Source organism: Equus asinus, chromosome 7, assembly GCF_041296235.1.
Source record: "Equus asinus isolate D_3611 breed Donkey chromosome 7, EquAss-T2T_v2, whole genome shotgun sequence".
Classification (NCBI taxonomy): Eukaryota; Metazoa; Chordata; class Mammalia; order Perissodactyla; family Equidae; genus Equus; species Equus asinus.
Genome location: NC_091796.1, coordinates 102535293 through 102549512, shown reverse-complemented (window position 1 = coordinate 102549512; position 14220 = coordinate 102535293). Strand labels below are relative to the sequence as shown.

Here is a 14220-nt window from a genome sequence, read left to right as displayed (position 1 = left end):
TTAAAATCTAACGGAATTTGCCTGCTAGATGTTGGACGTGCTTGGACCCCGTGACCCCTTTCTCCTTTCTGATTTCTCTCTTTTGCAATGGGAATGTCTATCCAATGCCTGCCTCCCTATTGTATTTTGGAAACAGATAACCGGTCTGGGTTCATGCATTCACAGCTAGAGAGGAATTTTGCCTCAGAATAAGTTATAATTTGAGTCTCAACTATAAATGATTTACGTAGTATTTAAGAAAATTTTGGACTTCCGGTTGATGCTGGAACGGGTTACTACCTTGAGGGCCGGGAAGGGATGAATGCATTGTGCATGCGGGAGGACATGAATTGGTGGGGGGAGCAGAGGGTGAAGTGCTATGGACGACTCGCATCCTCCCAAAATTCCTATGGTCAAGTCCCAATTCCCAGTGCCTCAGAATGTGACAGTGTTTGGGGACACAGTCTTTAAAACAGTAATTAAGGTGAAACACGGGCATCAGGGTGGGCCCCATTCCAATCTGACTGGTGTTATTATAGGAAGAGATCAGGACATGGACAGCACAGAGGGGCATTATGGGAAGACAAGGGAGAAAACCCTCACCTACAAGCCAAAGAGAGCGGCCCCAGAATGAAACCAACGCTGCTGACACCTTGCTCTTGGACTTCCTGCCTCTTTATGAGGAAATTTCCTCCTCGTAAGGAAATAAATGGCTCTAGTTTAAGGCACTCCGGTCTGCGGTACTTTGTTAGGGCAGCCCCAGCAAGCTAATATAAGTTTTCTTAAAGATTCTTCAGATACGTCTCAACAAGTCGAGAATCTCCATTTCCTATCATTAATGCAAGAATCCTGGGAAGGCAGAGGAGAGCAGAGAGATGGGTTCCCACTTTGGCCCTCTGGGTCTCAACTTCCTCACTCGAAAAAGACGGTGATGCACAAGATCACCCACCACTACCGGGTTTTCCCACAGTGGCTTTCTTTGAAATAGATCAAAGAAAGTCCTGTATCTTAGCCTTTCCCTAGCAGTGAGGCTGCAGGAGAAAGAAGACAACAGATTAGCAAGAAAAGTGTGGTTTCTGTGAGTCAAGGATCCCCGGTCTAGATTCTGCAGTGGCGGAAGAGAGGAAGATAAAGATTAAACCAGCAATCACCAACTCACATCCTGAAGTTGCCATGGGGATGGCCAAGACAGTATTGTACACATCTGCAAATTCTCATAAACCTACCCATTCTAGTTTAAAAAAAAAAAAACAACCAAAAGCTGAAGACTCAGCCACGTGGACCCACATTCTATGAGGCGCCAATCTGAGACTACCTACAGTGAGAGGAATACGTTCCCGGCATGCCCTGTGTCTGCACCCCACTTGATGAGAAAATGGAGGCAGAACCAGGAGCACGCTGCCCTGCATCGTGGGGTGAATTCAGTTTTGGGGGATTCTTGAAGTGGCATTTGACAAAAGGCCCCAGAAAGAGTTTGGAAACCAGCAAGTAGCAGGAAGGGTGAAGCAGGGAGCGAGGAGGCCAGTTTAGGAGAAGGAGAGTCATTAGAACAGAAGGGCAGCGGAGGGAGCTCAGGCATTGTGGATGCCGATATGAGTCATTTAATTTGCATTCTTGCTTTCAGTCTCCACCACCAAGCCCTGAGAGGCGGGTTAAGTCATTTATAGGGTGATTAATTTTCTTGCCAGGGATGTAGGCCTATTCCCGAAGGCCTCACGTAATTCAAAACTAGCACAATTCAAGATTAATTCTCTGGAGGAGGAAATGTAAAGTAGGGTTTGCATTATTTCAAAATCTGTGCATAAACTAAGACTATTCCTACATTATCTATCACAATTTCAGATTTGCGCTTTTCAGATTCTCGAAAAACACAACCACACCCTGTACCTATTCTGGGGCCAGGGGAGCTGATTAGCAGGTGCAAAGAGAAACTATTGTTAAGACAACCTGGAGCCAGCATGCTCAAAGCCAGACCACCTCTAGTGGGAACTTCCCATGCCCCAGAGCCCGGCTAGGCCCTCACCAGGAGATCCTGAGATGCCCATCTTCCCTGGGATGAGTGAGTGTTGCTGGAGATTGTTTACCTGTGAAGAGAGAAGACAACTTAACGGCCAAAAGTTTCATCTTTAACTTCGGATAGACAGGAGGTTCAGCTATAGTGTCATGGGCAAATAATTCCTCCTTCTTAGCTCTCAGTCTCCCAGCCTGTAAAATAGAGACAACAGTGATCCCTGATTCAGAGGGGTGTCCTCAGGTAATGCATATCAAACACATACTTTCGTGCCTGCGACATGTAAGTGCTCAATAAATATTAGCTTGTATCATTATTAGTTTAGATATCTTGTGACCTCTTCTAGTCCTTCTGGTTGACCCTAGTACCATTCCCACCTGAAAAGCAAGGAACTGGGATATCAGAGAAGTAAGAGGCTAGCTCAGTTTCTGTAACTAGTCAGATGACAAGAAGGAGACAGGAACCCAAGTCTTCCTGGACGCACAGTCTACAGCACACTTTCCACCCCCACTTGCTCCCATTAGAGAACTCCAGGAGCAGCGGTGCCATCTGATAATTCTTTTTTTCTTAAAGATTGGCACCCGAGCTAACATCTGTTGCTAATCTTCCTTTTTTCTTCTTCTTCTTCTCCCCAAAGTCCTCTGGTACATAGTTGTACATTCTAGCTGTGAGTGCCTCTGGTTGTGCCATGTGGGACGCTGCCAAAGCATGGCTTGATGAGCCGTGCCATGTCCACGCCCAGGATCCGAACCAGCAAAACCCCCGGCTGCCGAAGCAGGAGTGTGCAAACTTAACCACTGGGCCACCGGGCCAGCCCGCCATCTGATAATTCTAAACTTTGGAGCAGATTGGGCCTCTCCAGGCACCATACTTTCTCACAGAGTTACTACCTGTGTAACTAGTTAGCACAGACGTGCTTCGTGGATGCTGCCAGCATCCCAATAAAGCCAGGACATTATGCGCTGTAAAAACAGAACATCATTGCTTACCAGGGGCTTATAAAAATAATTGCGATCCAGTCTGGCCTCTGTCACTAGTAATTTATCGCATCGCTCCTCTTTTTGTTAATGCAGTTTACATGAGTCAAAAGAATTATATGTAAATTAGGAAGCATGTTAGACTTCAAGTCGAGAAGTGACATGCATAGGTGTGAATAAGATAGTTTCAAATTTTTCAAATCCCAAATGAAGGCAGGTGATCCATTCACGATGGGAGAGGAGGGTGCTTGGGTTGGGAAGGCAGGAGGCCGTGCAGTGGGAGAGACCAAGGCTTAGGGTCTCCCTCTCCATGCTTCCTGCCTGCTGCTGTTGTTACAGAGTCATGGCCCCTGGGTTGCCCCTGATTCCATCACCACACCCCTCAAGATGTGTTTTCTGCCCCTCCTTCTGCCAGATTAACACCAAATGCATTTTATAATTTTATAATTATTGTTAGTTTCCTGGACAATATTGTAAGTTTATTTAGATTGGAAACTGCCATGGAATTTTAATCATTTATTCAGTCAAGTATTCAACAAATGTGTAATATGTTTAATACACACTGGATGTTTTGAGGAGATGGTGATAAAAGATGGAGTATATCTGGACCTCAAGGAGCTGGGGAATGAGCATCTGCATTTAGGTAGGAGTCTCCTTGCTCCAGGTGTGCCTGTTGGCAAACTTAGGTGTGACCTCAGTATTTTGCTGTACTTGAATCCCAAAAATGCTCTGGAGCTACCTGAAACTTTTGGAAAAGTAGAAGTCAGATATGAGAAGAATTTCAGTTTCAAACTCACTGAACTGGTCCATAATCAGGGATGTGGGGGCCTGCAGTTAAATGTGCCAAATCCTAACAAGAAGATCTGGTGTATAGCCTTTGGCCAATATTGTTCAGTAGTTGTTCATCCCACACCTTTTGTACATTGCACCTCTCATGTGGGTGGCTGACTTTCTCCCCATTAAGGCCACAATAGGTATATGCACTTCCATTATTTATTCACTCATTGCAAAATCCTTACAGGACTTTTATTAGATAACATTTGTGTGTGTGTGTGAGGAAGATTGTCACTGAGCTAATATCTGTGGCAATCTTCCTCTGTTTTATGTGGGACGCCACCACAGCATGGCTTGACGAGCAGTGCTAGATCCCAACCTGTGAACCCTGGGCCAACGAAGCGGAGCGCGTGAACTTAATCACTATGCCACTGGGCCAGCCCCTAGATGACATTTTTGCATGCCTTCTAATTGCCAGCCACCACTCAACCAATACTAACCTGTTTAATTTCCTCATAACATCCCCATGAAGAACACCATTGTTATCCCTGTTTCGAAGGTAAGGAAGCTGAAGACAGACAGGTATAATAATCTGCTATATGATAATTAACCACAAAGGGCAGTGAGATTGTTCATTCATTAAAGAAATATTTAGTGAGCACCTGCTGTTTACCAGATAGATCTTCTCCACAGAGATACAGAGGACTATGGATACAGAGAAGCATCTATAAGGCTACAGAGATGACTTCGTCACACTCCCTACCTTCAAGGATGTCCCAGTCTAGGGTAGAGAGACCTGAGACAAAGTTGGGTCCTTCATTCACACAGATATTGATTTCATTTGTCAGACCCTGAGGACACTGCCTCTTAGCTCTTATCCCTGGTGGGGAGAGTTCCTCTGTACAAGCAGCAGTTATCAGATGCAATGAATTCTAACAGTTGGGGAAAGGAAAGGAGGTGTAGACAGTGATGGCAAGGGGAAAATGCAGGAAATATGACTAGGAATGAACAAATTCTCTCACTGTGTGGCTGACTCCATTGGCTTAAAAATAATGACATAAATAACAGAGTCAGTGTCATATTCACCTTCCAGAAGAACAGAATAACAGAGAACTTCCTCATGCACAGGAAGCAATTCAAAATCAGATAAGTTTGAAACTATGATATCGTTCTCAATCGAAGACATAGGGTCCACAGGGAGCTTGTGTTCCTAAGGACGTGGGCTTGAGAATCAAAAGCCCCCAGCATTCACCAATATTAATTATAATATTAATTAACTACCTATTATCAAGCACCTATTATGTGTGTTTCACAAATATTATTTCCATCTATCAACCACGTCTAAAGTGGACATCATTTGATTGATGGGGAATTTGATCCTCAGAAGTTAAGTAATTTCTTTCAAGACCTACAGAGATTGAAAGAAAGAGCCAGGATCTGGACCCAGGCATGTTGTGGTAGACAGCCTCTGAGATGCCGCCAATGATCCCCACCTCGTAGTGTTCACATTCTGTGAAATGTCCAACCCTTGAGTGTGGGCTGGACTTATTGACTCACGGCTCATGAATGGAATACAGCTGAAGCAATGGGATATCCCTTCTGGTACCAGTTACAGAAAGACTCGGGTTTCCATCTTGGGTTCTCTCTCTGGGCCCTCACACTGAAGGAAACAAGCTGCCATATTGTGAGTAGCCCTGTGGAGAGGATCATGTGGCAAGGAACTTCTATACCTCTGGCCAACACCAGAGAGAATCTGATGCTCTCAGTCCACCAGCCCTTGGGGAACTGCATCTTGCCAACAGCCACGTGAATGAGCTTGGAAAAAGACTCTCCCTGATCCAACCTTGAAGTGACTGCTACCACCTTGATTTCAGCTCTGTAAGAGACCCTAAATCAGAGGCAACCAGTTAAGCCATGGCCAGATTCCTGATCCATAAGCACTATTAGATAATAATGTGTGTTGTTTCAAGCCGCAAAGCTTGGGGATAATTTGTTATGCAGCAATAGATAACTAATATATATCTCTAACCAAAGGCCATACTCCCAACCACCATAATGTGATTGCAGCCATTAAAATACCCACCTTCAACCTAAAAGGTAAATGAACTTACTGCAGGTGCATCTGAGTTTGGGATGAGGAAAAAATCTCAGCATGTGCATCTTGAGCTGCCTTCTGTAAATGAAATCATTAGTACAGTTTATTACCTGCCCAGGTTTTTTTTTTTTAATTCTTCTTCTTCTTCTTTTTTTGTTTTTTGCTGGGAAAGATTCACCCTGAGCTAACATGAGTTGCCAATCTTCCTCTCTTTTTTTCTTTTTTTTCCCTCCCCAAAGCCCCAGTACGTAGTTGTGTATTCCAGTTGTAAGTCCTTCCAGTTCTTCTGTGTGAGCCACTGCCACAGCATGGCTACTGACAGACGGGTGGTGTGGTTCCACGCCCAGGAACGAAAGCCGGGCCCCCGAAGCAGAGCACACCGAACTTTCATCACCAGGCCATCAGGGCTGGCTCACCTGCCCAAGTTTGACATTCAGTGTTTTAATGAAATTATTGCCATTTAAAAGGCTTGTTACAAGAAAGCGAATGCTGCCCCAGTCTGGAAGTTCCCTGAGGTGCCCACCTTATTAGAAAAACCCTGGTGAAGACACATGCGTCAAGAAGACGTTCATTCACTTATTCACTTTATACTGGAGCAAGCACTGGGAGAGATCACTTGTGATTTTTTTAAATCATACATTGGAATAAGCACCCGAACAGATAAAGACAGAGTGGAATTGGGTAACCTGGGAGACCTACAGAAGTACAGAAGGTCTCCTGCAGAAACGGCCTCACTACCTGGCCCACAAGGAGGAGAAGCTTTCGAACTGGCCAAAGTAGGGGAGAAAGAGGAGGATCCTTTCCTTTCCAGTTAATTCACTTGCCCATTAATTCAACAAATATTTATTGAGCCCCCTCTGCTCCTATTGGGGAGGTCACGAAGGATAAGGAACAAAAGATACTATCAGTATAAAGAAATGTAAGTGCAACATTCAGAGAAGAGTTAATTGACCATTGTGAGGAAATGATCAAAACAGTAACAGGAGATTGAGAAATCTCTAAGATTATTAGGGTGGATTCTCACTGAAAGTCTTGCTGAGTAGCCAAGGCTAGATTTGGCCCCTGCATAGGGTGACCAGATATATTATCATTCAAACTACAACATTTATGAGGGGGAAGATAGAACCATTGATGATTAAGCTCAGACAATAGGCTATGGACTGGAACCCTCCTAGGCAAACCAGGACAATAGTTTCTTAGCTTTAAAGAGTTAGATGGGTCCTTATAAGCAGAAAGAATGACATGAGTGACAGCTCTGAAGTAGAAATTATTAATTGCAAATTATTGCAGATATTAGCACAATTACTTAAGTGTGAAGATAAGAGGGCTCATTATAGTGCATGCTCAACAGATATTTGTTGAAGGCAGAAAAAGAGGGAGCTTGGTTTCCAAACCAACTTTTGGAAAATTAAATGCCATCAAAACCACTGGAGTCAGTAAAGTCCCTTAAAAGTTTTTAATCTTGATTTTGTGTCTTGGTTGACCTTTGAGATTAGCACAAGCTTCTCAAAGATTTTTGAGGATGGGGTATAGTAGAGTGCAAAGGCTTGGATGCTGGTCTTGAACTGCAATTCCGCCATTTTGATATAGAACCTCAGTTTCCTCAATTATAAAAGAAGGATGAGAGTTCCTACCTCAGAACACTATCGTGCAAGGGGGTCAGCCCTGTGGCCCAGTGGTTAAGTTCACACTCCACTTCACTGGCCCAGGGTTTCACCGGTTTGGATCCGGGGCACAGACCCAGCACCACTCATCAAGCCATGCTGAGGGGCGTCCCACATAGCACATCTAGAAGGATCTACAACTAGAATATACAGCTATGTACTCAGGGGCTTTGAGGAGAAGAAGAAAAGACAAGACTGGTAACAGATGTTAGCTCAGAATCAATCTTTAAAAAAAGAAAGACTATTGTGTACTTTAAATGAGAGAATATTTTATTACATGCATAGGTCCTGCCCACCAGTCACACTTAGCACATCTTTGCTTTTTCTCTCTCTTCAAAAGTCTAAATGCAAGGATGCTGAAAATGCCCTAATCCACCTTAATTCCCACCTAAGTATAACAGCAGCCTCCTTATAAACACAAGGAACTTTTACAGAGAAAACTCAAAATGACCAAAATAACACTCAGTTTAGGAGGGGAAAATGTCAGCTTGTTAGTCTTGGAAACATGGCAAGGGTTCTGAAACCAAGACTCTACAACAATGTGCATATTTTCACCAATGCATAAAGAGCCGAATAGATTTTTTTTTTTTTAAGAAATTTGGATAATTTGACCATTTGAACAACCAAGTCAAACAGATTTTTAATGGCATTTTAAGCCTTAGAAAATAAGCCTCAGTAATGTAAATGCTGACAGACCCTTAGCAGCAGCAAGACATCCAGCGACACAATAATAGCTTTAAGAGGGAGAGTAAAACACCTATTTACATTTTGAGTACAAGCCTATTCCCCAAACACATTCACATGTGAATCAGATAACAGACCAAGAGGCAGCCTTGACCTGACTGACAGATGTCACAGTGGCAGGAGGATGAACTGGGATCAATCCTTAAAACCACTATTAGTGATTGCTCCCATTTAAAAATCCAATGTTGTTATGACTGAATTATACTTACTGACTGGTAAGACCATTTTCTACTGTATACTTGCTGGCATTGCGCTGGAATGGGGATCTTAAATATTGGCCAATGGTTCCCCACCAGGGATCCATAGGGATCCACAACCAGCAATCCACAAACTAGCTGTGTGTCCATTCGTTGGCTCTGCAAAAAGTCCAGGCTAACACAAAGGAGATGGGAATAAATACTGCTTGAAACACAAAATGGAAAGAAGGCAGGAAGACGATGAGATGGGGGAAAGCAGGAAGGGAGGAGAGAGGAGAGAAGATGCAGTCCAAAACCTTGTTCAGGATTTCAGAGACAACCCATAAGATGGGTCTAGGTTACATTCCTACAGTGCCCCGAGCCACTCACTGGTGACAGGTGGACACGTCCCTGTAGCCTGGATTATAACACATCAATCTCATCAAATATCTAGACTCAAATAGTCCTTGACCGCTTCTTTCCCGTTAAGCTTTGCTGCTTCCGGGAGTCTGCGTGCAATGCAGGATGTCATTAATGGGGAAGGGGTCCTCATCCTTTGGGTGAGGGCCGTGGTCGTCTCCAGCCCCTCCTTCACAGCCACTCTCCTAGTCTACTCCCGTCATCTTCTGCCAGGGGTATGGCAAAGCTTCCCTATTGATCTCCAGTCTCCTCCTTTGACTCTTTCTTCACCCCAATTCCAATGTCATTTCTCTAGAACAGAAATATGATACTGACACCGCCTACGAAAAGTCCTGTTTTCTGCTTCTTTTGTATTATTTTGTGGCTACGGAAAGACCAAGCCTCCAGTTATCTGAGGGCTGATGGACAGCTGAGCAGGCTCTGTCTGCTACAGTTTGGGAAACTGAGTTCCTGAGAAGTGGAGTGATGAGCACAAAGTCACCAGACAGAACAGAGCGAGCTATGCGGGCCAGGGGCGCCAGGCTCCCATCCCAGGCTTGCACTCTTCTAGCCAGACCGCGCTCTCAGGCACCCAGCCCTTCCCAGATCCTGAGCCGTATCCTGGCATTGCCGCGCCAGCCCGAGTCTGCCTCTGTCTTGAGAAGTGTCAATCTGAATCCCAAATGTGCCAGCCTTATTACCATCATCAACAGACTTCTTAATGAAGCTGCCAATACTGTCAATGGCATCTTTTAATGACACTTCGTCAAGAAAAAGAATTCTGCAACTCCCTCTTACATTGCCATTTGGTTCCTTTGCTTCATGGCAGATTCAAAATGTTCTTCGAATAAAGACATAACAATAATAATAATAGCAGCTAATATTTATTGATTCTAATCCTGTGTCAGGTACTGTTCTAAGTACTTTAAATCTAAGTAGAATAAATGGTCCAAAAAATATGGATTTAAGGGCCTTCCCGCCAGGCACACTTCCTGGACTTACCAGCCGAGTCCTCTTCCACTCAGTGTTAGATTCTGATTTGGTTCCCCCATCCTGGTGCCTACACTGTGCCAGGCACCATACACACCACTTCTCTCATCCCTGGTACAGATATACAAGGGCTTAGGTGCTAGTACTCCCAGCTCTGGAGGGACAAATAATGATAATAAGGAACAGGGAGCTGAAGGCACAGCTCAAGGCCGGCCGGCTAGTGAGCGACTGACAGAGTCAGAACTGGAACTCACATCCATCAATTTCTAAAGCCCTATTGATCGCTCCCCCTGACTACCCCCAGTTTTCGTCTGCCGCACTGAAATTTCTAGTACTGAATGGATGGGCCAGGAGCATCTCACAGGGCGAGATAGCTGGAAAAGCAGAGCAAGTATTTTGCTCCTGACTCCGAAAGAAACAATAACAACACAGTCACATTTGGAATTCGATATGCGTTTCATGGAGAAACCACGCCACGAATGAACTTTTCTGTGCCGGCTGCTCTTTTTAATTCCTTAGGATCAAGCAGACTCTTATGGGCTAGTCATCTTTATCAAACTTACTCTTCTGAGAAGAAAAGCTATTTCAAAGTACAAACAGTAACACGATTAATTACTGAACGGTGGATAGCTTTAGATTCGTAACATTTCAGAATTAGCTACGACCGTGGACTGTCGTCAACATTTTCACTGAAGGAAGCAGACGTTTAGCAGGTCTTCAGCCTGGGGGCATCCATGAGGGGAGCACAGACTTGGAAGAGCGGTGCTCAGCTGCCCAGCAGCCGCGTGAGCCGAGGAGAATCGCCCCAGCCCTCTGAACAAAACCCAGGCTCCACATATGTAAAATGGGAACAACCTATTTATTAGGAGGCCTAAACGAGATGTATGTGTCCACGATTCCAGACAGCCTAGGAGTGGCAAGTCACTGAGGGTAAGCAGGTGGGCTCTGGGGCAGACAGACTGGGTTCCACTATGTGTGGCTAAGGGGCCTTGGAAAGTTACTGGATCTCCCTTGGTTTCCTTATCTACACAATAAAGAAAGGAGTAGGCTACCTCAGGCTTGTTGTGATGAACATGAAGGAACATATTTAAGGAGCTTAAAACAGAGCCATAAGGTGATCGCTAAGAGGAGCTTCTCAGTTGCATACCATCGGCCATTACTCCGGATCATGTATTTGGTTCAATCCGTACCTCTGCTGTCTGATTCTAATGCAAAGAAGTTCTGTTTGCATATGTGTATGCATATATATGTGTGATTTTATATATATACACATATATATATATATATATATATTTTTTTTGTAATGAGAAATATACTAAGACTCAGAATTGGCCACTGCATTTGAAATCCAATTTGGAGAATCTTCTCTCCCAGCTCACCAACAAACTCCACCACTGAACCTGAAACGGATTGATTAATGGATGGAGTGAATGATGTCTAGAAGGACCTGATGTCATTGCCCTTTCTCAACAGATCTCATGTAAAAACGCCTTTAAAAATTACCTTTTCTTCCAATCTCATTGTGTAAGCTTCAATGGCCCTCGTGTTATTTAGTGGTGGAAACACAGTTTTTAAAACCACAGAGCATAGCTCTAAAAATAAAAGCTTCACAGGTTTTTCTTCTGGCCAAATAAATCTCTACATAGGTTCCTCTCAAATTAGAACGTTAAAAGGAAAAAAGAAATTGGTACAAGAAGCTTTTAACAAAAGGAAAGATGAAGAAGAAAAAAATAATGAACAGAAAGAGAGTGAAGAGAAAAGTTTGGGGGCCATTGTTCACCCATAGATGCACCTCTTAATTGGAATTTTTCTCTTCCTACGCCCTGAAGTTCACGTTTATTTTGCTCTTTTCCTCTCACTCATCTTTTTAAAGATCTCTGAGAGGAGCGCCGTGGCCTTTAGGGAGCCCATCACCATTTGTGTCTCTCCCACTGGGGCCACGCACCTGTGCAGAGCCACAAGAAGAACAAGGATGGTTCACCTTGGCTGTTTTACAGACGCCCGAATTGAGGCGCAGAGAGGGAAATGACTCATTCAGGGTCACATGGTTGCAGCACCAAAAGCTGGCAGTCAAACCCCTCATGCTTCTGTTAAATCTCACTGTCTAGGTCAAAGACATCACTGCACAAATCTAAACCACAAGACCATACCATTAAGCGTAACACACAGACACCAAGGCACATGGCGCAGCAGCAGTGTATAACAGCAAGCACATGGGCAGAAAGAGGATAAGAAAATACACGGAAGAGCCAATAGCATCCTTGTCACAGTTGGGGCATTACAGGTGGTCTTTCTTTTCTTACCTCTGTTTACAAAATGTTAAATAATGCGGTTATATTAGTATAATAAAACAAACTTATTTGAAAAATTCATTCTCTCTATTGCTCTATAGTTTCCCCAGATATTTCTTTTAGAATTAACTAAGAAGTTAAAGAAAGTTAAACAAAGCCTCCGAGTTTTCCAAATCAATTCATTCAGTACTTTTCAAGGACCTGCTATGTTCCCGGACCAAGGCCAGGCACGGTGAGAGGCTGCAGAAGTAGGACAGAACTTACCCCATTATAGCAGGGCTGGGGAGACAACAGTTGCACAAAGCAATCCATTAGAGAAAGATCAGACATGATACATAATCGAATGTTCAAGTAAATCTTACGGTTTGTTGCCAAACCTTCTGGTTCAGGCAACACAGGGCAGCATTTCCCGCCAGCAACCTGCACTTCTTCAGTGAATAGTCAGGCCAACAGGGTCGAGTGCTTCATGAAGAACTCTCTATTTACCATATGCATTGCCTCAGACTGTTACTTCTTAATGCAGTGTTTTTTTCCAACACCACTTCCAAGCTCTCTGAGTTGTATTGTACTAATAAGTAGTGATTTTGGAGTCTCTAAATGTTAGACTGTATAATGAAAAAGGGCAGGGAAGTGTTTTTAAATACCAATGAATTCCAGCATCTTGGATTGCCAGAAGTCTGGTCTCTACCTCCGGTTTCCAGCCCAAGTGTTTGGGATTTGCACATGTCGGAAGCGGATGGATGGAAGTTGGGCCCTGCCATGCTTCCTCTTAGGGTCCTGAGGAGTCCAGGCTGCTGGGAAGTCTGCTCACTGCAGTGAGAGCCCACCTGGCTGTGGGTCCCTGCATGGCACCTCCCTGAGGGGTGCTGACTGGATTTCTCTACCAACCCTGCCCTCCTCTCTCTGTGGCTGAATTCTAGGGGAACAGAGTGGCCCTTGGGTGCATTGCAAAGAGATATTCTGTTGCAGGACACTTAGGAACATTTACAGAAGGAACTTTAAACCCTATCAAACCAGGAATGGCAGGAGAAACCAGAAATCTTAATTCTGGCAACAACCTACAGCCATTGACTTCACGGCTCTGGAGCATCACCATGGAGAACATTGCTTCTGCCAGTTTACGGTGGCCTTTGTCCAGGCATTGCATGATTAGCTTAATCCTCACAGCGTCCTTCAGTAGACATTGTTATTAACCTCTTTTCTCCTATGAGGAAACTGAGGCCTCGATGGAGTAACTCAGATGCCCAAAGTCATCCATCTCCTAAGTGGGGGAGTTAACAAGTGACCCAGCTTATCTGGTTCCACAGCCTTTGCCTTGATCACCAGGTTGCCCTACCACTCATGCAAATAACACACATGTCCTGGGTGGCCCCAGAAGGCAAACAAATGCCAGCTCGGTACAATGTTGTCCTGTGAGGCACAAACCTTGGCCAAACGGTCATCTTAGGAAGCAAGGAAGTCTACACAGGCGTTCTTTCGGTCCTTCATTCAGTATACATTTATTGAGCACCTACTATGTGCCAGGCCCTGTGCTGGGTGCTGTGTTTGGGCACCCTCTGTCCTAGCCGAGAAGACTGCCTTGCAAACCAATCATTACTGAGAAATGAAATGAGTTCTGGTGAAAGTCAATGGGGGCCAGGTGGCTGACGCTCTAAGACAGCTCTGCCTGTGAACAACACAAGGGATGGGGGGTTGGGGATTGGGACCAACAGGCATGACTGCAGAAGGGAAGCAATATTTCTGGAAAGCCATGTGAGAGGGGCAAGAGCCCTCCAACAAATGAGAGATGATTGGGTATCCAGGCACAGGGAACAGAGGGTGCGAAGGCACTGCAAGAGGCAGAACAATAACCCAAAGGTGTTGAAGCCCTCCATGCTGGACCCCGTGAGCATGCTACATCACATGGCAAAGGAACTTCACATACATAATTAAGGATACGGACTTTAAAGAGAGAGATTACCCTGGACGATCTGGGTGGGCCCAATGTAATCACAGGAACCCTTGAAAGTGGCAGAGGAGGGCAGAAGGGTCGGTCCGGGAGATGCGTTAAGGGAAGAAGAGACAGGAGAGACCTGAAGGGTAAGATGGACGTGACCCAGCACTGCTGACATTGAAAATGG

General features: G+C 44.6%; 1 long non-coding RNA gene across 8 annotated transcripts in view; it reads right to left on the bottom strand.

Moving 5' to 3' along the window:
* Nucleotides 1-14220, bottom strand: part of LOC123286896 (uncharacterized) — a 98305-nt gene that overhangs the window by 62049 nt on the left and 22036 nt on the right. For 6 of the 8 annotated variants that reach the window (XR_011504776.1, XR_011504774.1, XR_011504775.1 and 3 more), the window contains 2 exons: nucleotides 5853-5914; nucleotides 2064-2184 (listed from right to left, as the gene is read on the bottom strand). This is a non-coding gene — a long non-coding RNA (uncharacterized lncRNA). Of the gene's footprint in view, nucleotides 1-2063; nucleotides 2185-5824; nucleotides 5915-14220 lie in introns of all 8 variants that reach the window. The other 2 variants (XR_011504780.1, XR_006529709.2) reach the window with 2 other exon arrangements.